This window comes from Arachis hypogaea, chromosome 18, assembly GCF_003086295.3.
Source record: "Arachis hypogaea cultivar Tifrunner chromosome 18, arahy.Tifrunner.gnm2.J5K5, whole genome shotgun sequence".
Lineage (NCBI taxonomy): Eukaryota > Viridiplantae > Streptophyta > Magnoliopsida > Fabales > Fabaceae > Arachis > Arachis hypogaea.
The window spans coordinates 99117865-99141637 of NC_092053.1; positions in this window are offsets into that span (position 1 = coordinate 99117865).

Here is a 23773-nt window from a genome sequence, read left to right on the forward strand (position 1 = left end):
CAAATCAATCAGTAAATTCCAATTTCCAATCAACAGCTGAGTTTGATAACTCAAGTGTCACCAATTACTCAACCAAAGCCAAAAGGGGAAAAATCCAAATTATTTATATCATAAATAGAAGAAAAAAAATCATAAACCTGAAATACCTCAAGTTGCATTAAATAAAGAAATCAACTCCAACATGAAGTTCATAAACCAAATTGGGGCAAATAAACAACTAAGTGATAAAGTAAATAAAAGTAGAAGAGAAATTAAATTAAAGGAATATTAAACCTAGAATGAAAAAGAAGAAATCCTAATCCTAAAAGAAATCCTAAATCCTAAAACCTAAGAGAGAGGGGAGAGCTTCTCTCTCTCTAAAACTACATCTAAAACCTAAAATTGTGAATAATGAGAAGTTGTATTGATGAATTAATGGATTTCCCCATTTTATAGCCTCTAATCTGTGTTTTCTGGGCCGAAACCTGGGTCAGAAACAACCCAAAAATTGCCCCCAGCGATTTCTGATACGTCCAGCACGCGGCAAAGTCACGCGTGAGCGTCGTCCACGCGTGAGCGTGGATTGGATTTTTGCCAAGTAACGCGTGCGTGTGATCTACGCGTGCGTGTCGCCTATCTTCGGGGCAGATATGGCAAATTATATATCGTTGCGAAGCCTCGAATGTTAGCTTTCCAATGCAACTAAAACTGCCTTATTTGGACTTCTGTAGCTCAAGTTATGGTCGATTTAGTACCAAGAGGTCAGGCTGGACAGCTTTAGCAGTCCTTCACTTTCTTGTATTCTTTCCACTTTTGCATGCTTCCTTTCCATCCTCTAAGCCATTCCTGTCCTGTAATCTCTGAAAACACTTAACACACATATCAAGACATCGAATGTTAATAAGAGAGGATTAAACATAGCAAAATTAAGGCCAAAGAAGCATGTTTTCAATCATAGCACAAAATCAGGAAGAAAAATGTAAAACATGCGATTTCTATGAATAAGTGTGAGAATAGTGGATAAAATCCACTAGATTAAGCACAGGATAAACCCTAAAAATGGGGTTTATCAACCTCCCCACACTTAAACATTAGCATGTCCTCATGCTAAGCTCGAGAGAAGCTATACGAGTGAAGAGGAATAGTAGAACTTATGAAATGCAACCTATATATGAATGCAACTATATGGAAAAATGTTTCTACCTACTTGGTTAAAAGTAAATAAATATTTCAAGAACAAATATAAACTGGATTTCACTAATTCAAATCATAAAAATGAAGTACAAATAGACTTGCAAGAAGAAGATAGCTCATGAAAGCCGGGAACAAGGAATCGAGCATCGAACCCTCACTGGAAGTGTATACACTCTAATCGCTCAGGTGTTAGAGATTCGATTCTCTCAATTCTCTACTAATCTTGTTTCTAAGGCTTGCTCTTCTTCTACCAATCAACAAAAGTTTAATGCACAAATACGCAAATCAAGAGGTCTTTTAAGGGTTGTAATGGGGTTAGGGTCAACGTAGGATTGTATTTGGTTAAGTGGACTAAAATCTGAATCCTTAATTAACCTAAACTTCTCACCTAACTTAGGACAATCCGTGTAATCATAATATAAAGCCTAACTATCCATTAATTATGTTTTCCACATATTCATGCATCCGAATTTGAGTACAACTCATATGCATTGCTTTCACCATTTACTTTGGGGCATTTTGTCCCCTTTTATTATTTGCTCTTTTTCTTTTCTTTTTCTCTATATTTTTTTTCTTAATAAATTTTTCTTTTCTTAATAAATATTTTTTTTCAATGCATATGATTGAGGTATTGAATGCATAAACATGTTCTTAACATTCTTATTCATATTTTCTCAAGAATACACAACACCCAATTCTCAAACAAAATATTGGCAAACTCAATTTTCCCACACTTAATTCATGAGCACTGTCACTAGTCTAAGCTAACCAAGGATTCAAATTAAGGACATTATTATTTTCCGCTTAGAGTTAATGATGTGCTAAAGTAAAGAATAAAAGGGGTAAAATAGGCTCAAATTGGTTTGCAAAGGATAATGAAAGGTTAAGGCCATATGGGTCTGTAAGCTTAGTGAAACAAGGCCTCAATCACATAAGTGCATGCATACATTAAACAATGGAAATATAGAATCAAGCAAGACAAAGATCACAATTTTAGAGAGAACAACACACACCAAAATAATAAAATATTGGTTGATAAGATGCAACCAATCAAATAGGCTCAAAATCTCACTGGTTTTGTGTGTTCGAGCTCTAAACCATGTTCCAAAATAAAATTTCTTCAAGCAAGTTTAACAAAAAAATTTTAATTCAAATTAGTGAAATACTCTAAAAAGTTTCTTGAAAAAGAAAATATTACTTCAACCAAGTAGTTGGTAAAGTATGCACAAAATCAATCAAACATGCAAATGCAACAATTAATTTAACAAAAAAAATTTAAACATTAGTGTTGAGTCAGAAAGTAGTTACCCGCGGAAGTCGGTATCGACCTCCCCACACTTAAAGATTGCACCGTCCTCGGTGCATGCAAAGATGTGCAAGTGGATGGGGATTGTGAGCTACAACTACTGCGCGTTCTCCAAAGAATATGCAGAGGACTTGTTTATCGCCCATTGTTAGAAACTTCTCCTTTCCCTTCTCGATGGCCATCCTGAAAGGAGAGAAAAAAGAAGAAAAGTAACCCAGAAATAAAGATAAAAAAATAAATAAAGTATGGGTGGGTTGATGCCAAATAATGAGGGTCTCATTTACATGGTACCTACAACATGTATGTGAGAAAGCAATAGAAGCACATGGCATACCAATGGTGCGAAATTTGCAACAATGAGGGGGAGTGTGTGGGTAATGCAAGGTAGTATAAGTGCATATCAATGCAAATGGAATGCAAGTATTATAAAAGAATAGCATTGACTTATGAATAATAATACCCAATCAGAATAAAACAAGTCATGAAGCACCAGAATAATTCAGGAAAAGATGCAAAAGTTGAATAAGAAAATTTTAACACAAATGGAAAAATAATAAATTTAGAAAAGAAAATAAAAATATGCACAAAATTAAAATGCAACGAATGAAAGTTTGTAGATAAATTAAGTAAAATAGAATGAAAGTGAAGAAGGATGAGAAGTTAAAGAGATAAAGAAGTACAAAGTAAGAAAGGAGGAGGAAAGAAGAAAAGATAGAAGAAATTAGGATTAGAAAAGAAAAGATAAGATAAGTGGCGGCGCAGGGATCTGGTGGTGTTGCGTGAGTGACGCTCACGCGTACTCCACGCGTATGCGTGGGTCACACAAATGGGGAGACGACGCGTCGGCGTCGGTCACGTGTACGCGTGACCGAGCTTGTGCTACTCGCGCGAAGGCAGCCTTGCACGCGCACAACTCTCTGTTTGCATTGGGGTGTGTGCCAAAATAGCATATGACGCGTACGCATCAGGCACGCGCACGCGTGGAAGTGCACATTTTGAAAGTAACACGCCCGCGTCAATGACACGTACGCGTGATGCAATTTGTGCCTCGGGCACAGTGCCAGCACCAAGCCAGCCCAACTTTCGGCCAATATACCTTTTACGTCGATTTTTCAAGGTCACGCGTGCGCGTCATTTATGCGTACGCGTGAGGTGCCAAAATCCCAAGTGACGCGTACGCGTACGCGTGACGATGCTTGTACGATTGGCACACTTTCTGCACAGTTCCCACGCAACTTTCTGTTCAGTTTTTTTTTATATGCAGTATGCAGAATGCAAAATGCAAATGCTGATGAAGACATTATAAATGAACACTAAGAAAAATAGAATAAAATAAAACTAAGAATAAAATAAAACAAAATAAAACTAAGAATAAAAATATAATAAAATAAAACTAAGGATAAAAATAGAAGATAATACCATGGTGGGTTGTCTCCCACCTAGCACTTTTAGTTAAAGTCCTTAAGTTGGACATTTGGTGAGCTCCTTGTCATGGTGGCTTGTGCTTGTACTGATCCTTGAATTTCCACCAACGTTTGTAATTCCAATGGCCTCCGGGATCCCAAACTAAGCGCATACAGCCGTAAGTAATCTAAAGTAAGTGACAAGGCCCCAAAAGTGTTGATTGTTGGAATGAATTCCCGGGTCCCAAACCTTGCTTTTGCACCCGTCTTCTTGTCGATCATCATTGTTCCAACCGGGTGGTAAGCAATTGAAATTCTCACTGAGACATCCAAACAGCTTCCTAGACCCATACAATTTAGTATTCTTCCAACCATGATAATTCAGCCGTGAGCTTCCTACCACAATGAACCTAGGATTGTGTTGCCAACCACTAACCATCTCCCTCTTACTCTTATAGCCACAAAGAGCTCTAAGTTGCCCATCCGTCTCAAGTAAAGCTTATTCAAGTGGGCTAATTAAGCTTAGAGATGAGAGATTTACCCACTTGAATGAAGGGATGGATGGTGATGGCTTTGGGGGAGAGGTCTCTAACAACCTTGGAAGGTGATCTCTAGCTCCATTCCCTTGGGCTCTTCTTTGACAACTTCTACCTCTTTGCAAGCTTCTTCAATATCAACCTCTTCCTCTTGGTAGCTTTCTTCCAATTCGATCTCTTCTTCATTGTTCACCAAGGGCATGGGAGGTTGTGCTTCTTCTTCTTTAATCTCCATGTCAAGTCCAATGGGAGAGGATTCAAATGTAGATAAGAATTCATCAATGATTGAATCCATCTCTTGATCATCCCCTTCAAAGTCTTCAACCATGATATGCCTTGGAGGTTGTACACCCTCCTCAACATCAAATTCAAACTCCTTAGAAAGGGACTCTATGACTGGGCTCTCCCATGGACGTTCCGCATCTCCTAAGTCTTTGACCACTTCTTCCTCTTCAACGATTACGGCTTCCTCCAATTGTTCCAATACAGAGTCATGCTGCTCACTGTCCACCGGAGTTTCTAGCTTCTCCTTCATGCTGCATTCTTCAGTAGATTCTCCACATGAAGCCATGGGGGTTCCTAGAGTGTCCGAACATCGGGAAGCTAAATGATTTATCACTTGCTCTAATTGATGAAGAGTTGCATGAAGTCGATCCGTTGTTTCCTTGAGACGATCCTTTGATTCTTGTTGTGCTCGGCTATCATAAGTAGGATCATAGTGCTCTTGGATTGATGGATATGGACATGGTGTATATTGAGGTGGTGGTTCTAAGTATGGCTCATAAGGTGGTTGGTATGGCATATGGTGGGCCTTGTTGGTAACTACAAGGGGGTCCACCATATTCATCATCTTGGTACGCTCCTTGGAATGGCTCTTGACCATAGTAATTTGGTGGAGGTTAGTAGTCACGAAGAGGTCCACCATTACTATTGTCCTGGTATGCATCACAGAATGGTTGTTGGTGATAGCGCATTGGAGGGGGTTGTTTCCAAGAGGGTTGATCAAATCCTTGTGACTCCTCTCATCTTTGATTCTTCCAACCTTGATGCCTATTTTCATTATAGTTTCCATTCCTTACAACAACATTGGAACCAAACTTAAAACCAGAGGGGTGAGAATTTATAGTAGAAAAAGAAAATAAAAACAAAAATTAATGAAAATAAACTCCTAAAACTAGAAATACTAACAAAGAAACGAAAAAGCAAATATTTACAATAACCAATAATAAGGCACACGTTTGCAATTCCCCGGCAATGGCGCCATTTTGACAAGAGGATTTTTGCTAGTAAAGAATTTCATAAAAAATAATCACGTTGTAGGTATAGTTTCTAAACCAACAAGGAATCCTTTCGTATAAAAACTTTGGTTGTCACTTAAGCAAACCCAATAAAATTTATAACCGAAGTATTCAAACCTCAGGTCGTCTATCAAGGAATTGCAGGGAAGTATGCTTTATTATTGTTTATGGAAAAAGTATCTTTCTGGGTTTCTTCTCAAATGCATGTTGTAGCTACCATGTAGTTAAGAACCTCATTATTAATGGGCATTAGCCCACCTATATTTTAATTGTGTGCATATCTTTATTTGTGGGTTACTCTTCTTCCTTTTTCTCTTCTTTTAGGATGGCCACCAAGAAGGGAAAACGGAACACTACTTCTAAATGGGTCGACAAACAAGTGCTGCCGCACAATCTTTGGGGAAAGCGCATCAGTTGTAGCAACCCGTCCACTTGCACATCTTTGCATGCACTGAGGACGGTGCAATTTTTAAGTGTGGGAAGGTTGATACCGATCTCCATGGGTAAATACTTCCTTTTCCAACACCAATTCTAAATCTTTTTTTTTTTGATAGATTAGTTGTTGCATTCCATAATAGATTGCATGTGTAGTTAGTTGCTTGAATTTATGTCCCACTTGGTTGAAGTGATGAATTCTTTTCCAAGAAACTATTTTATAGAATTTCACTAATTTGAATTAAAATTTTTTGTTGAACTTGCTTGAAAAAATTTATTTTGGAACATGGTTTAAAGCTCGAACACACAAAACCAGTGAGATTTTGAACCTATTTGATTGGTTGCATCTTATAAACTAATGTTTTATTTTGGTATGTATTGTTCTCTCTAAAATTTTGATCTTTGTCTTGCTTGATTATATATTTCCATTGGTTGATGTATGCATGCACCTACATGATTGAGGCCTTTGTTTCACTATAGCTCACATACCCATATGGCCTTACCCTTTCATTATACTTTGCAAACCAATGTTGAGCCCATTTTATCCCATTTGTTCTTTACTTTAGCACATCATTACCTTTAAGAAAAAAATAATGAATGACCTTAATCTGAATCCTTGATTAGCTTAGACTAGTGAAAGTGTTCATGATTTAAGTGTGGGAAAGTTGGCTTTGGAAATATTTGGTTCGGGAATTGAGTATGTTAGACTTTTTTGTGAAAATGTGAAAAGAATATTGAGGACATGTTCATGCATTCAATACCTTAATCGTATGAATTGAGAAAAACAAAAGAAAAGGAAAACCAAAAATAAAAGAAAAATAAAAAAAGGGGGACAAAATGCCCCAAAGTAAAGGGTGGTAGCAATGCATATGAGTGTACTCAAATGCGAATGCATGAATATGTGGTAAACATAGTTAATGGGTAGTTAGATTTTGTATTCTGATTACATGGATTGTCTTAAGTTAGGTGGGAAGTTTAGGTTAATCAATGATTCAGATTTTAGTCCACTTGACCAAATACAATCCTACCTTGACCCTAACCCCATTACAACCCTTAAAAGACCTCTTGATATGTGTATTCATGCATTAAATTTTTGTTGATTGGTAGAAGAAGAGCAAGCCTTAGAAAGCAAGATTAGTAGATAATAGAGAGAATCAAACCTTAAACACTAGAGTGATTAGAGTGTATACACTTCCAGTGAGGGTTCGATGCTCGATTCTTTGTTCCCGGCTTTCACGAGCTTTCTTCTTGCAAGTCTACTTGTACTTTATTTTGAGATTTGAACTAGTGGAATCCAGTTTATATTTGTTCTTGGAAGATTTATTTACTTTTAACCAAGTAGGTAAAAGCATTTTGCATTTAGTCGCATTCATATAGATAGGTTGCATTTCATAAATTTTACCATTCCTCTTCACCTCCTTTATAGCTTCTCTTGAGCTTAGCATGAGGACATGCTAATGTTTAAGTGTGGGGAGATTGATATATGGTTTATTTTGTATTGAATTGAGTGGATTTTATCTATTATTCTCACACTTATGCATATAATTCGCATGTTTTACATTTTTCTTCCTAATTTTGTGCTCTGATTGAAAACATGCTTCTTTGGCCTTAAATTCGCTAATTTTAATCTTCTCTTATTACCATTCGATGTCGTAATATGTTTGTTAAGTGTTTTCAGGGTTTATAGGACAGGAATGGCTTAGAGGATGAAAAAGAAGCATGCAAAAGTGGAAGGAACACAAGAAATTAAGGATTTCAGAATCTGGTAGCGACGCGCTCGCATGGGCGACGCGTACGCGTGATCGGTGCAACGAACATACGACGCGCACGCATGGATGACACCTACGTGTGGCCAGTGAAAAAGTCCAGTGACGCGTACGCGTGGCTGACGCGTACACGTGACAGAGTGTCACGTGCTGCATTAAACAGAATTCGCTAGGGGCGACTTCTGGGCTGCTTTTGACCCAGTTTCAGGCCCGAAAATACAGATTAGAGGCTGCAGAGTAGAGACGGAAGGGAGACTAACTTTCATTCACACAGTTTTAGATTTTAGATGTAGGTTTCTAGAGAGAGAGAGGCTCTCTCCTCTCTCTAGGTTTTAGGGTTTTTATTCTTGTTCCTTCTTAAATTCAGATTTCTACCTTACCTTAATTTAGTTTCTCTTCTACTTTTATTTGTTCTAGTACTTTAGTTTATCTATTTCTCTCGTTGATTTCTTTATGTTGCCAATTTAGTTTATGAATTCTTCTTGTTTCCTTTAATCTATATTAATGCAATTTATGTTCCATGTTTATGATTGCTTTCTTTAATTTGTTATTGTTTTCTCTCGCAATTGTTAGTCCTAGATTTTGCTATGACTTGTTAGTTTTCTATGTTTTTATTTTATGCCTTCCAAGTGTTTGATAAAATTCTTAGTTGGATTTTAAATTAGATTTTTATGTTCTTAACTTGGATTAATTAATTAGAGACTCTTGAGTTATCAAAAGTCTTTTGTTGATTGGCGATTGAGGACTGCCGGTTAGCTTGAACTTCACCAAAGCTAGTCTCTCACTATGAGTTGACTAGGACTTGTGAACTCAAGTTAACTGTATGCAATTGACCTTCCTCCACTGGTTAGAGGTTAACTAAGTGAAGGCAATTCATATTTACCATCACAATTGACGATGATAATGAGGATAGGACTTCTAACTCTCTTACCTTGCTAAGAGCTTTCTTAGTTATTAATTTATTTTCTCACCATTTTACTTTCTTGTTTCTTAGTACAAAACCTAAATATATACAATCTCATAACCAATAATAAACATACTTCCCTGCAATTTCTTGAGAGATGACCCGAGTTTTGAATACTTCGGTTAATTTTATTGGGTTGTATTTGTGACAAACAATCTAAACGTTAATTAAGGTTTAATTCTCAGTTTTGAATTATACTTGCAACGCGACATTTTTGTGAAAATCTTTACCGAAATTTTTTTTCCGTCACTTCTAACTTGAAGGAGTGGGTGTTGAGCTCCCTCTAAGAGTGTCCATGCTGCTTCCTTGCTCCCCTTGGGGCGTTGAACGCTGGATTTGGGCGTTCAACGCTGGCTTGAGTCCCTTTGGGGCGTTGAATGCCAGAAATGGGGTAGTTTGGATGTTCAACGCCCAATTTGGGTAGTCCAATCTAAAGAAAAGTATAGACCATTATTTATTTCTAGAAAGCTCTGGAAGTTAGCTTTCCAACGACGTTAAGAACGCGTCATTTGAATTTATGTAGCTCCAAAAATACTCATTTGAATGCACAGAGGTCAGATTCTGACAGCATCTGCTATGTTTTCCTTGCCTTTGAATAAGACTTTTGCCAAAACTTGCCAAATTCATCCAAAATTCACCTACAATTATAAGAAAAATATAAAAGCTCAAAGTAGCATCCAAAAAGTGAATTTTGCATTAAAACCTGTGGTGCGCAGAAATCGTGACGGTTCATCTTCTTGGTAACCGCGCTAAAAACTCAATACGCATGTTCATAATATTAGCTCTTTGTCACAACTTCGCACAACTAACCAGCAAGTGCACTGGGTCGTCCAAGTGATAAACCTTACATGAGTAAGGGTCGATCCCACGGAGATTGTCGGCTTGAAGCAAGCTATGGTCACCTTGTAAATCTCAGTCAGGCGGATTCAAATGGTTATAGAGAATTTATAATTAAAACATAATTAAAATATAAGATAGAATAGAGATACTTATGGTAATCATTGGTGAGAGTGTCAGATAAGCGTGTAGAGATGCTTTCGTTCCTCCTGAACCTCTGCTTTCCTGCTGTCTTCATCCAATCATTCTTAATCTTTTCTATGGCATGCTGTCTATTGGGCATCACCATTGTCAGTGGCTACATCCCGTCCTCTCTGTGAAAATGGTCCAATGCGCTGTCACTACATGGCTAATCATCTAGAGGTTCTCGATCATACCGGAATAGGATTTACTATCCTTTTACGTCTGTCACTATGCCCAGCACTCGCGAGTTTGAAGCTCGTCACAGCCATCCCTTCCCGGATCCTACTCGGAATATCACAGACAAGGTTTAGACTTTCTGGATCTCAAGAATGGTCGTCCATGGATTCTAACTTATACCACGAATACTCTGATTAAGGAATCTAAGAGATACTCATTCAATCTAAGGTAGAACGGAAGTGGTTGTCAGGCACGCGTTCATGGTTGGGAATGATGATGACTGTCACGATCATCATATTCATATTGAAGTGCGAATGAACATCTTAGAATAAGAATAAGCTTGATTGAATAGAAAATAGTAGTAGTTGCATTAATTCATGAGGAACAGCAGAGCTCCACACCTTAATCTATGGTGTGTAGAAACTCTACCGTTGAAAATACATAAGAACAAGGTCCAGGCATGGCCGAGAGGCCAGCCTCCAAAAGGTGATTAAAGGATCAAAAGGTAATCCAAAGATGTAAATACAATAGTAAAAAGTTCTATTTATACTAAACTAGTTACTAGGGTTACATAAATAAGTAAATGATGTAGAAATCCACTTCTGGGGCCCACTTGGTGTGTGCTTGGGCTGAGCATTGAAGCTTTCACGTGTAGAGGTCTTCCTTGGAGTTAAACGCCAGTTTGTAACGTGTTTCTGGCGTTTAACTCTGCTTTGCAACCTGTTTCTGGCGTTTGACTCCAGAATTGGGCAGAGAGCTGGCGTTCAACGCCAGTTTGCGTCCTCTAAACTCGAGAAAAGTTTGGACTATTATATATTTCTAGAAAGCCCTGGATGTCTACTTTCCAACGCAATTGAGAACGCATCATTTGGAGTTTTGTAGCTCCAGAAAATCCATTTTGAGTGCAGGGAGGTCAGAATCCAACAACATCAGCAGTCCTTCTTCAACCTCTGAATCTGATTTTTACTCAGGTCCCTCAATTTCAGCCAGAAAATACCTGAAATCACAGAAAAATACACAAACTCATAGTAAAGTCCAGAAATGTTATTTTTAATTAAAAACTAATAAGAATATAATAAAAACTAGCTAAATCATACTAAAAACATACTAAAAATAATGCCAAAAAGCGTATAAATTATCCGCTCATCACAACACCAAACTTAAATTGTTGCTTGTCCCCAAGCAACTGAAAATCAAATAGGATAAAAAGAAGAGAATATACTATAAACTCCAAACTATCAATGAAACTTAGCTCCAATCAGATGAGCGGGACTAGTAGCTTTTTGCCTCTTGAATAGTTTTGGCATCTCACTTTATCCTTTGAAGTTCAGAATGATTGGCATCTATAGAAACTTATAATTTAGATAGTGTTATTGATTCTCCTAGTTCAGTATGTTGATTCTTGAACACAGCTACTTTATGAGTCTTGGCTGTGGCCCTAAGCACTCTGTTTTCCAGTATTACCACTGGATACATACATGCCACAAACACATAACTGGGTGAACCTTTTCAGATTGTGACTCAACTTTGCTAAAGTCCCCAATTAGAGGTGTCCAGGGTTCTTAAGCACACTCTTTTTGCTTTAGACCTCGACTTTAACCGCTCAGTCTCAAATTTTCACTTGACACCTTCACGCCACAAGCACATGGTTAAGGACAGCTTGGTTTAGCCGCTTAGGCCAGGATTTTATTCCTTTAGGCCCTCCTATCCACTGATGCTCAAAGCCTTGGATCCTTTTTATTACCCTTGCCTTTTGGTTTTAAGGGCTATTGGCTTTTTCTGCTTGCTTTTTCTCTCTTTTTTTTCTCTTTTTTTTTCGCATATTTTTTTTTCTGCAAGCTTTGTATTCACTGCTTTTTCTTGCTTCAAGAATCATTTTTATGATTTTTTAGATTATCAATAACATTTCTCCTTTTTCATCATTCATCAAGAGCCAACATATTTAACATTCATAAACAACAAATTCAAAAGACATATGCTCTGTTCAAGCATTCATTCAGAAAACAAAAAGTATTGTCACCACATCAAAATAATTAAACTAATTTCAAGGATAAATTCGAAATTCATGTACTTCTTGTTCTTTTGTACTTAAAATATTTTTTCATTTAAGAGAGGTGATGGAGTCATGGAATTATTTATAGCCTTAAGACATAGACACTTAAATATTAATGATCATATAGTAAAGACACAAACATAAGTAAAACATAAAGCTCAAAAACCGAAAAACATGAAAATAAGAACAAGGAGATTAAGGAAGGAGTCCACCTTAGTGAGGGTGGCGTCTTCCCCTTCTTGGAGAACCAATGGCGCTCTTGAGCTCCTCTATGTCTCTTCCTTGTCTTTGTTGCTCCTCCCTCATAGCTCTTTGATCTTCTCTAATCTCATTGAGAATGATGGAGTGCTCTTGGTGTTCCACCCTTAATTGGTTCATATTATGACTCAATCCTTCTAGAGAAGTGTTGAGTTGTTCCCAATAGTTACTTGGAGGAAAATACATTCCTTGAGGCATCTCAGGGATTTCTTGGTGATGAGCTTCTTCATGCGTCTCTTGAGATCCATGAATAGGCTCTCTTGTTTGCTCCATCCTCTTCTTAGTGATGGGCTTGTCCTCATCAATGAGGATGTCTCCCTCTATGTCAATCCCAGCCGAATTGTAGAGGTGGCAAATGAGGTTAGGAAAGGCTAACCTTGCCAGAGTGGAAGGCTTGTCAGCCACCTTGTAGAGTTCTTAGGTATAATCTCATGAACCTCCACCTCCTCTCCAATCATGATGCTATGGATCATGATGGCCCGGTCTACAATAACTTCAGCCGGTTACTAGTGGGAATAATTGAGCGTTGAATAAACTCCAACCACCCTCTAGCTACCGGCTTAAGGTCCAATCTTCTCAGCTGAACCAGTTTGCCTTTTGAGTCAATCTTCCATTGAGCTCCTTCCACACATATGTTCATGAGGACTTGGTCCAACCTTTGATCAAAGTTGACCCTTCTAGTGTAGGGGCCTGTGTTTTCTTCCATCATTGGCAAGTTGAATGCCAACCTTACATTTTCCGGACTAAAATCTAAGTATTTCCCCCGAACCATGGTGAGCCAATGCTTTGGATTCGGGTTCACACTTTGATCATGGTTCCTAGTGATCCATGCGTTTGCATAGAACTCTTGAACCATTAGGATCCCGACTTGTTGAATGGGGTTGGTGAGGACTTCCCAACCTCTTCTTTGGATCTCAAGTCGGATCTCTGAGTACTCATTCTTTTTGAGTTTGAAAGGAACCTCAGGGATCACTTTCTTCTTGGCCACAACTTCATAGAAGTGGTCTTGATGGGCTTTTGAGATGAATCTCTCCATCTCCCATGACTCAAAGGTGGAAGCAATTGCCTTCCTTTTCCTTTTTCTTGAGGATTCTCTGGCCTTAGGTGCCATCAACGGTTATGGAAAAACAAAAAAGCTATGCTTTTACCGCACCAAACTTAGAATTTTGCTCATCCTCGAGCAAAAGAAGAGAGAAAGAAGGAGAAGAAGAAGAAGAATGGAGGAAGGGGAGAGAGATGTGTATTCGGCCAAGGTAAGAAGAAAGGGTTGTGTTGTGTGAAAATGAAGAAGGAATGAGGGGTTTATATAGTGGAGGGAGAGGGGTTAGGGTTCGGCCATTTAGGGTGGGTTTGGGTGAGAAAGAGATTTTAAATTTGAAGGTAGGTGGGATTTATGGAAAAGCGTGGTAGAGGTGATTGGTGAAAGGGTGATGGGAAAGAGTGTTTGAGTTGATTGGTGAAGGGTGTTTGGGGAAGAGGGTTATTGGATTGTGTGAAGAAGAGGGAGAAAGTGAGTTGAGGTAGTGGGGATCCTGTGGGATCTACAGATCCTGAGGTGATCCTATGGGGTCCACAAATCCTGAGGTGTCAAGGATTTCACATCCCTGCACCTTTTAGGCGCGTAAAACGCCCTATGTATGCAATCCTGGCATTTAACGCCACTTTCTTGCTTGTTTCTGGCGTTAAACGACCAGATGTAGCTTGTTTCTGGCGTTTCACGCCAGCTTGTTGCCCATTCTTGGCGTTAAACGCCACTTCCTCAGAGTGCAATCCTGGCGTTTAAACGCCAGGATGCTGCTTGTTTCTGGTGTTTAACACCAGTTTTATGCTCTGTTCTGATGTTAAACGCCAGTTTGGTGTCCATTTCTGGCGTTAATCACCCAGAATGGTGCAAGACTGGGAGTTTAACGCCCATTCTGCTAGCCTTACTGGCGTTTAAATGCCAGTAAGCTCTTCTTCCAGGGTGAGCTATTTTTTATTCTGTTTTTCATTCTGTTTTTTATTTTTTTGTAGTTTTTGTGACTCCACATGATCATCAATCTAATAAAACACGAAATTAACATGAAAGTAAAAATAATAAAATTAATTAACATTGGGTTGCCTCCCAACAAGTGCTTCTTTAATGTCAATAGCTTGACAGTGAGCTCTCATGGAGCCTCACAGATGTTCAGAGCATTGTTGAGACCTCCCAACACTAAACTTAGAGTTTGGATATGGGAGTTCAACACCAAACTTAGAGTTTGGTTGTGGCCTCCCAACACCAAACTTAGAGTTTAATTGTGGGGGCTTTGGTTGACTCTACAGTGAGAGAAGCTTTTCATGCTTCCTCTCCATGGTGACAGAAGGAGAACCTTGAGTCTTGAACACAAGGTAGTCCTCATTCAGTTGAAGGACCAACTCTCCTCTGTCCATATCAATCACAGCTTTTGCTGTGGCTAGGAAGGGTCTTCCAAGGATGATGGATTCATCCTTGTCCTTCCCAGTGTCTAGGATTATGAAATCAGCAGGGATTTAAAGGCCTCCAACCTTTACTAACACGTCCTCTACTTGTCCATAAGCCTCTTTTCTTGAGTTGTCTGCCATCTCTAATGAGATTCTGGCAGCTTGCACCTCAAAGATCCCAAGTTTCTCCATTACAGAGAGTGGCATTAAGTTTATGCCTGACCCCAGGTCACACAGAGCCTTTTTAAAGGTCATGGTGCCTATGTTACAGAGAATTAGAAATTTACCAGGATCCTGCTTCTTTTGAGGTAATTTCTGCCTGTCCAATGCATTCAGTTCATTGGTGAGCAAGAGAGGTTCATCTTTCCAAGTCTCATTACCAAATAATTTGGCATTCAACTTCATGATTGCACCAAGGTACTTGGAAACTTGCTCTTCAACAATGTCTTCATCTTCTTCAGAAGAAGAATATTCATCAGAGCTCATGAAGGGCAGAAGGAGGTTCATTGGAATCTCTATGGTCTCTAGATGAGCCTCAGATTCCTCTGGTTCCTCTAAGGGAAACTCCCTATTGTCCACTGAACGTCCCAGGAGGTTTTCCTCACTAGGATTCACGTCCTCCTCCTCTCTTGTAGGTTCGGCCACACCAAGCAAGGTAAAGGCCTTGCACTCTCTCTTTGGATTTTCTTCTGTATTGTTTGGGAGAGTACTAGGAGGAGTTTCAGTGACCTTTTTACTCAGCTGACCCACTTGTGCCTCCAAATTTCTAATGGAGGACCTTGTTTCATTCATGAAACTCAAAGTGGCCTTAGATAGATCAGAGACTATATTTGCTAAGCTAGAGGGATTCTGCTCAGAATTCTCTGTCTGTTGCTGAGTGGATGATGGAAAAGGTTTTCCATTATTAAACTTGTTTCTTCCACCATTATTAAAGCCTTTTTGAGGCTTTTGTTGATCCTTCCATGAGAAATTTGGATGATTTCTCCATGAGAGGTTATAGGTGTTTCCATAGGGTTCACCCATGTAATTCACCTCTGCTATTGCAGGGTTCTCAGGATCATAAGCTTCTTCTTCAGAAGATGCCTCTTGAGTACTGTTGGATGCAGCTTGCATTCCATTCAAACTCTGAGAAATCATATTGATTTGCTGATTCAATATTTTGTTCTGAGCCAATATGGCATTCAGAGCATCAATTTCAAGAACTCCCTTCCTCTGAGGTGTCCCATTACTTATAGGATTTCTCTCAGAAGTGTACATGAACTGGTTATTAGCAACCATGTCAATGAGTTCTTGAGCTTCTGCAGGCATTTTCTTTAGGTGAATGGATCCACCTGCAGAAGTGTCCAATGACATCTTAGCCAATTCAGACAGACCATCATAGAATATATCCAGGATGGTCCATTCTGAAAGCATGTCTGAAGGACACTTTTTGGTCAGTTGCTTATCTCCCAAGCTTCATAGAGGGATTCACCTTCTTTCTGTCTGAAGGTTTGAACATCCACTCTAAGTTTGCTAAGCTTTTGAGGAGGAAAGAACTTGGCTAAGAAAGTCGTAACCAGCTTATCCCAAGAGTTCAGGCTATCCTTAGGTTGAGAGTCCAACCATATTCTAGCTCTGTCTCTTACAGCAAATAGGAAAAGCATGAGCCTGTAGACCTCAGGATCAACCCCATTGGTCTTAACACTATCACAGATCTGCAAGAATTCAGTTAAGAACTGGAAAGGATCTTCAGATGGAAGTCCATGAAACTTGCAGTTTTGTTGCATCAGAGAAACTAGTTGAGGTTTAAGCTCAAAATTGTTTGCTCCAATGGCAGGGATTGAGATGCTTCTTCCATGTAAATTGGAATTTGATGCAGTAAAATCACCAAGCATCTTCCTTGCATTATTGTTATTTTCGGCCATGTCTCCTTCCTTTTTGAAATTTTCTGTCAGATTTTCTCCAGAGAGTTGAGCTTTAGCTTCCCTTAACTTTCTCTTCAGAGTCCTTTCAGGTTCAGGATCAGCTTCAACAAGAATGTTATTATCCTTGTTCCTGCTCATATGAAAAAAGAAGAGAACACAAAAGAAAATACGGAATCCTCTATGTTACAGTATAGAGATTCCTTATGCAAGCATAAGAAGAGAAGAATATAAGAAGGAGAAGAGAAGAATTCGAACTCAAAGAAGAATATGGGGTTCAAATTTTGGGTGGAGGAGAAGTGTTTGTAGATGAATAAATAAATAGAAGGAGATGAGAAAGAGAAAAATTCGAAAATACAATAAAATAAAATTTAAAATTTAAAGTTAAAAATTCGAAAATTGAAAATTGAAATTAAATTAAATTAAAATTTAAAACAATTAGTTAATTAAAATTGAATTTTGAAAAAGAGGGAAGGGATTTTCGAAAATTAGAGAGAGAAAGTTAGTTAGATAGTTTTGAAAAAGATAAGAATTAAACAAAAAGTAAAGTGGTTAATGAAAAAGATTTGAAAATCAAATTTGAAAAGATAAGGAGTTAGAAAAGATTTTGAAATTAAATTTTGAAAAAGATGTGATTAAAATTTATTTTGAAAAATATTTGATTTTGAAAATTAAAGTTGATTACTTGACTAACAAGAAACAAAAAGATATGATTTAAAATTTAAAGATTGAACCTTTCTTACTAGGCAAGTAACAAAGTTAATATTTTTGAATCAATCACATTAATTGTTAGTAAGATTTTCAAAAATATAAAATAAAAATAAGAAAAAGATTTTGAAAATTAATTTGAAATTTTCAAAAATATGAAAGAAAAATGTGAAAGATTTAATTTTTGAAAAAGATTTGAAAAAGATAGAATTTTTAAATTGAAAATTTGATTTGACTCATAAGAATAATTAAATTTTAAAAAGTTTTGAAAAAGTCAACTCAAATTTTCGAAAATTATGAGATAAAAAAGAGAAAGATATTTTTTTATTTTTAAATTTTTTATGATCAGAGAGAAAAACATCAAAAAGACTCAATACATTAAAATTTTGGATCAAAACAAAAGATGCATGCAAGAACACTATGAATGTCAAGATGAACACCAAGAACACTTTGAATGTCATGATGAACATCAAGAACTTATTTTTGAAAATTTTTAAGAAAAGAAAAACATGCAAGACACCAAACTTAGAAATTTTCAAACTTTAGACACTAATAAATTGAAAATGCATATGAAAAATACCATACAACACAAAACAATAAAATATAAAGATCAAACAAGAAAATTCATCAAGAACAACTTGAAGATCATGAAGAATGCAATGCATGAATTTTCGAAAAATGTAAGAAACATAGAAACATGCAATCGACACCAAACTTAAAAATTGACTCTAGACTCAAACACGAAACATCAAAATTTTTTTGATTTTATAAATTTTTTTGGTATTTTTTGAAAATTAAGTGAAAAAAGAAAAATAAGGATTTTAAAATTTTTAATAGGAATTCCCGGAATCTTGCAATGTTAGTCTAAAGCTCCAGTCCAGGAATTCGACATGGCTCACTAGCCAGCCAAGCTTTTAGTGAAAGCTTCGGTCCAAAACACTAGACATGGCCAATGGCCAGCCAAGCTTCAGCAGGACATTACATGTATTGAGGTGATTAGTTGAAGCCTCAGTCCAAATGAATTAGACATGGCTTTACAGCCAGCCAAGCTTCAACACATCTCATGAAACTCTAAAATTCATTCTTAAAAATTCTGAAGAAAAATATATTTATATTTTTTTTGAAATTTTTCAAAAAATAAAAAGCAAAAAGCTTAAACATAAAATAAAGTTACCTAATCTGAGCAACAAGATGAACCGTCAGTTGTCCAAACTCGAACAATCCCCGGCAATGGCGCCAAAAACTTGGTGCGCAGAAATCGTGACGGTTCATCTTTTTGGTAACGGCGCTAAAAACTCAATACGCACGTTCATAATATTAGCTCTTTGTCACAACTTTGCACAACTAACCAGCAAGTGCACTGGGTCGTCCAAGTGATAAACCTTACGTGAGTAAGGGACGATCCCACGGAGATTGTCGGCTTGAAGCAAGCTATGGTCACCTTGTAAATCTCAATCAGGCGGATTCAAATGGTTATAGAGAATTTATAATTAAAACATAATTAAAATATAAGATATGATAGAGATACTTAAGTAAATCATTGGTGAGAGTGTCAGATAAGCGTGTAGAGATGCCTTCGTTCCTCCTGAACCTCTACTTTCCTGCTGTCTACATCCAATCACTCTTAATCTTTTCTATGGCAAGCTGTCTATTGGGCATCACCGTTGTCAGTGGCTACATCCCGTCCTCTCTATGAAAATGGTCCAATGCGCTGTCACTGCATGGCTAATCATCTAGAGGTTCTCGATCATACCGAAATAGGATTTACTATCCTTTTGCGTCTGTCACTACGCCCAGCACTCGCGAGTTTGAAGCTCGTCATAGCCATCCCTTCTCGGATCCTACTCGGAATACCACAGACAAGGTTTAAACTTTCCGGATCTCAAGAATGGCCGTCCATGGATTCTAACTTATACCACGAAGACTCTGATTAAGGAATCTAAGAGATACTCATTCAATCTAAGGTAGAACGGAAGTGGTTGTCTGGCACGCATTCATGGTTGGGAATGATGATGACTGTCACGATCATCACATTCATATTGAAGTGCGAATGAACATCTTAGAATAAGAATAAGCTTGATTGAATAGAAAATAGTAGTAGTTGCATTAATTCATGAGGAACAGCAGAGCTCCACACCTTAATCTATGGTGTGTAGAAACTCTACCGTTGAAAATACATAAGAACAAGGTCCAGGCATGGCCGAGAGGCCAGCCTCCAAAACGTGATCAAAGGATTAAAAGGTAATCCAAAGATGTAAATACAATAGTAAAAAGTTCTATTTATACTAAACTAGTTACTAGGGTTACAAAAATAAGTAAATGATGTAAAAATCTACTTCTGGGGCCCACTTGGTGTGTGCTTGGGCTGAGCATTGAAGCTTTCACATGTAGAGGTCTTCCTTGGAGTTAAACGCCAGTTTGTAACGTGTTTCTGGCGTTTAACTCTGCTTTGCAACCTGTTTCTGGCGTTTGACTCCAGAATTGGTTAGAGAGCTGGCGTTCAACGCCAGTTTGCGTCCTCTAAACTCGGGCAAAGTATGGACTGTTATATATTGATGGAAATCCCTGGATGTCTACTTTCCAATGCAATTGAGAGCGCGCTATTTGGAGTTCTGTAGCTCCAGAAAATCCATTTCGAGTGCAGGGAGGTCAGAATCCAACAGCATCAGCAGTCCTTCTTCAACCTCTGAATCTGATTTTTGCTCAGGTCCCTCAATTTCAGCCAGAAAATACCTAAAATCACAGAAAAACACACAAACTCATAGTAAAGTCTAGAAATGTGATTTTTAATTAAAAACTAAAAAAAATATAATAAAAACTAGCTAAATCATACTAAAAATATACTAAAAACAATGCCAAAAAGCGTATAAATTATCCGCTCATCAACCTGCTGAAACATAATAAAACTTAATAAAACATACTGAAAACACTAAGAAAATGATGCCAAAAAGTGTATAAAATATCTGCTCAATAAAACACCTGTATCGCATTGATTGTGATTAAAAGACTTTGATAGTCTTCATTTAAACCCTCAAGAATAGCCTTTACATGTTTCTCTGTCGAAAGAGGGTAACCTAAGGCAGCCAAAGAATCAGCAAGGCTTTTAATTTTTAAGATATAATCTTGAGCAGACATACCATGTTTCTTGACCAATTTGAGTTGTGCTTTGAGTTGTTTAACCCTATACTTGATGGAATTTTCGAAATTTTCTTTAATCTTTCCCCAAATTTCATAAGCAAAGATGCACCCAACCATTTTACTTTTGAAATGAGAATCTATAGATTCTAGCATCCATGAGCTGAGATTATAGTCATCCTACCTCCATTGTTTGAATTGTTGAGATTCAATCCCAACTTGCTGATTTGCCATGGAATCAAATTGAGGAGGAATTCATGTTGGATGGAGATGATCTTCAAGATCTTGTCCTCAAATTGCAAAGAGAGCTTGCTGTTTCCAAGTCTTGTAATTATTTTCACCAAGTTTTCACTAATCGGGTGAAAGGGTTTCTGATTGAAGAAATTTAGGGGAAAATTGTTGATAACAGAAGAGGAGGGAAGAGTGTTGTTGGAATTGGATTTGGCAGAATCTTCATTGGGGGAAGCCATGGATCAAACACCTGTTGCTCTTGATACCATGAAAGGAATTTTGCAACAGAAGAATAGAAATAAAGAAGGGGAAATTGAAAAACTAAAGAATAGAAAATATTGAATTTTGGTTTCAGTAAAAACAAAATGAGTCATCATCCCAATAGAGTTTTCCCTCTTTACTTATATAGCCCCCTTAAAACCAAGACTAGTTCTCTAATTATCATAATTAATCATCCTTAATCTCAGCACCCACTTAGCTGAGAGGCTTAGGGAATTTGAATTCCCTGCCCCCTACCTGGTGTTCAACACCAAGAATGGGTGTTGAATGCCCAAAGCGGAGTGAAAGGTTGGGGCTGGCTGCCCCCTGTAGGGCATTGAACGCCCAAAGCACCCCTTTTCTGGCATTCAATGCTAGATTCCTCTCCCTTTGGGGCGTTGAACGCCCAAGATGCTCCCCTCCTGGCATTCAACGCCAGCAAGGGGGTTACTCCAGGGTGTCCTATTTTCAGTTCTGCAAGCTTCAATCACTGTTCTAAGTGCTGTACATGATCACATACATCAAGAAAGCAAGAGAAAAACAAAAGAGAATAACTAAAACAACTCAAATGAGAATAAAGAAAACAACATTACTCTAATCATGGTTGGGTTGCCTTCCAACAAGTGCTTCTTTACCGTCATTAGCTTGACGGACAGCTCCATTACGGAGGTAGGTAGAGGCTCAGAGTTTCACCACTTACAGTGAACTTACGTCCTGTGCTCTCATGGATGAGCTCCACATGCTCTAGAGATAAGATTCTACTCACTGTGTGTGAAAGGACTGGACTTTTGGTGAAGACAACCCTCATGCCAGGTGAGAGTTCTTCAGTAGGGATCTTTTTGTCCCTCCAGCATTTAGGTACCTTGTTCTTAGTACCTTCCTTCTTAGTGCTTGATGATGGTTGCCCAACACCAAACTTAGAATTGGTGTAGGGGGGCTTTGTAAAGATCTGCACTATGAGTGAAGGCTGAAACACAATGTGCTGCACTATAGTACCAGCTCTGTCAAAGGGAGACTGAGGGTTGGGTATCTTGAACAAGATACAGTCCTCATGTAGTCCTAAGACTAGCTCACCTCTTTCCACATCAATTATGGCCTTAGCAGTGGCAAGAAAAGGCCTTCCAAGGATGATGGATTCATCTCTGTCCTCTCATGTATCTACAATCACAAAGTCAGCAGGGATGTAAAGGTCTTCAACCTTTACCAAGACATCCTCCACCATGCCATACGCCCTTTTTAGGGACTTATCAACCATCTCCAATGAGATTGTGGCACGCTGTATCTCTAGGATTTCTAGCCTCCTCATTACAGACAGAGGCATCAGATTGATGCTTGAGCCAAGGTCACATAGTGCCTTCTCAAACGTGATGGTCCCTATAGTACAGGGAATGAGGAAGCTTTCGGGATCCGGTAGCTTCTGAGGAAGCTTCTTCTGGACCAAGGCACTGAACTCCTTGGCCAGTATCACAGGCTCATCTTCCTCTTCTAACGCCTCTGTATGAGAGATGTTGGCTTTTAGCTTTATGAGGATTTCCAGGTATCGAGCAATTTGCTCTTCCTTGGACTCTTCATCCTCTTCTGAAGAAGAGTATCCTTCAGGTTCTTTGCCTAGTGAAGGAGCGTGCAAGGTGACATTATATGTCTCCTCATGAGCTTTGATTTCTTTGAGTTCTTTAACAGCAGACTCTTCTATGGGTTCGGTTACCACCTCTACCATGAAGGCTTTGCACTTTTTCTTTGGATTCACCTCTGTGTTGCTTGGAAGAATATTTGAAGGGATCTCTGGGATTCTCTTACTCAGCTGACCAATCTGTATCTCCAAATTCCGAATGGAAGATCTAGTTTCAGCCATGAAACTATGTGTGATCTTGGAGAGGTTGGAGACTATGGTAGCCAAGTCAGAGAGGCTCTGCTTGGGTGTCTCCATAATCTGCTAAGATGATTTGAATGGTTTGTTATTGAACCTATTCTGGTTCATTCCATTGTGATTATTATTGAAGCCTTGTTGAGACTTTTGCTGGTCTCTCCACCCAAAGTTAGGGTGGTTCCTCCATCCTTGATTGAAGTTATTCGAATAGGGATTGTTGTTGGAGTTTTTGGAGGAGTTTTCCATATAGTTCACTTCCTCCATAGTGGTCCAGGCATTATCACCTGCATCTACCTCATAGACCGTCTCTGGACAGTAGGCCTCTAAGCTCTGCTTCCCACTTAAGTGCTGAGTGATCATGTTGATCTGTTGGGACATAAGCTTATTTTTAGCCAAGATGGCATCTAAGGTGCTTACCTCTAGGATGCCTCTCTTCTGAGCAGCCCCATTGTTCACAGGGTTCCTTTCAGAAGTGTACATGTACTGGTTGTTAGCAACCACGTTAATAAGCTCTTGTGCCTCTTCAGGCACGTTCTTCAAGTGGAGGGATCCACCTGCAGAGTGGTTCAATGCAATCTTGGACATCTCAAATACACTATCATAGAAGATATCTAACATGGTCCAATCTGACATCATGTCAAGAGGACATCTCCTGATCAGTTACTTATATCTTTCCCAAGCTTTATAGAGGGATTCACCCTCTTTTTTTCTGAAGGTTTATACTTCCACCCTAAGCTTGCTCAGCTTTTGAGGTGAAAAGAACTTGGTCAAGAATCCATTGACCAATTTTTCCTAGCTGTCTAGGCTTTCCTTAGGCTGAGAATCCAGCCATATCCTTGCTC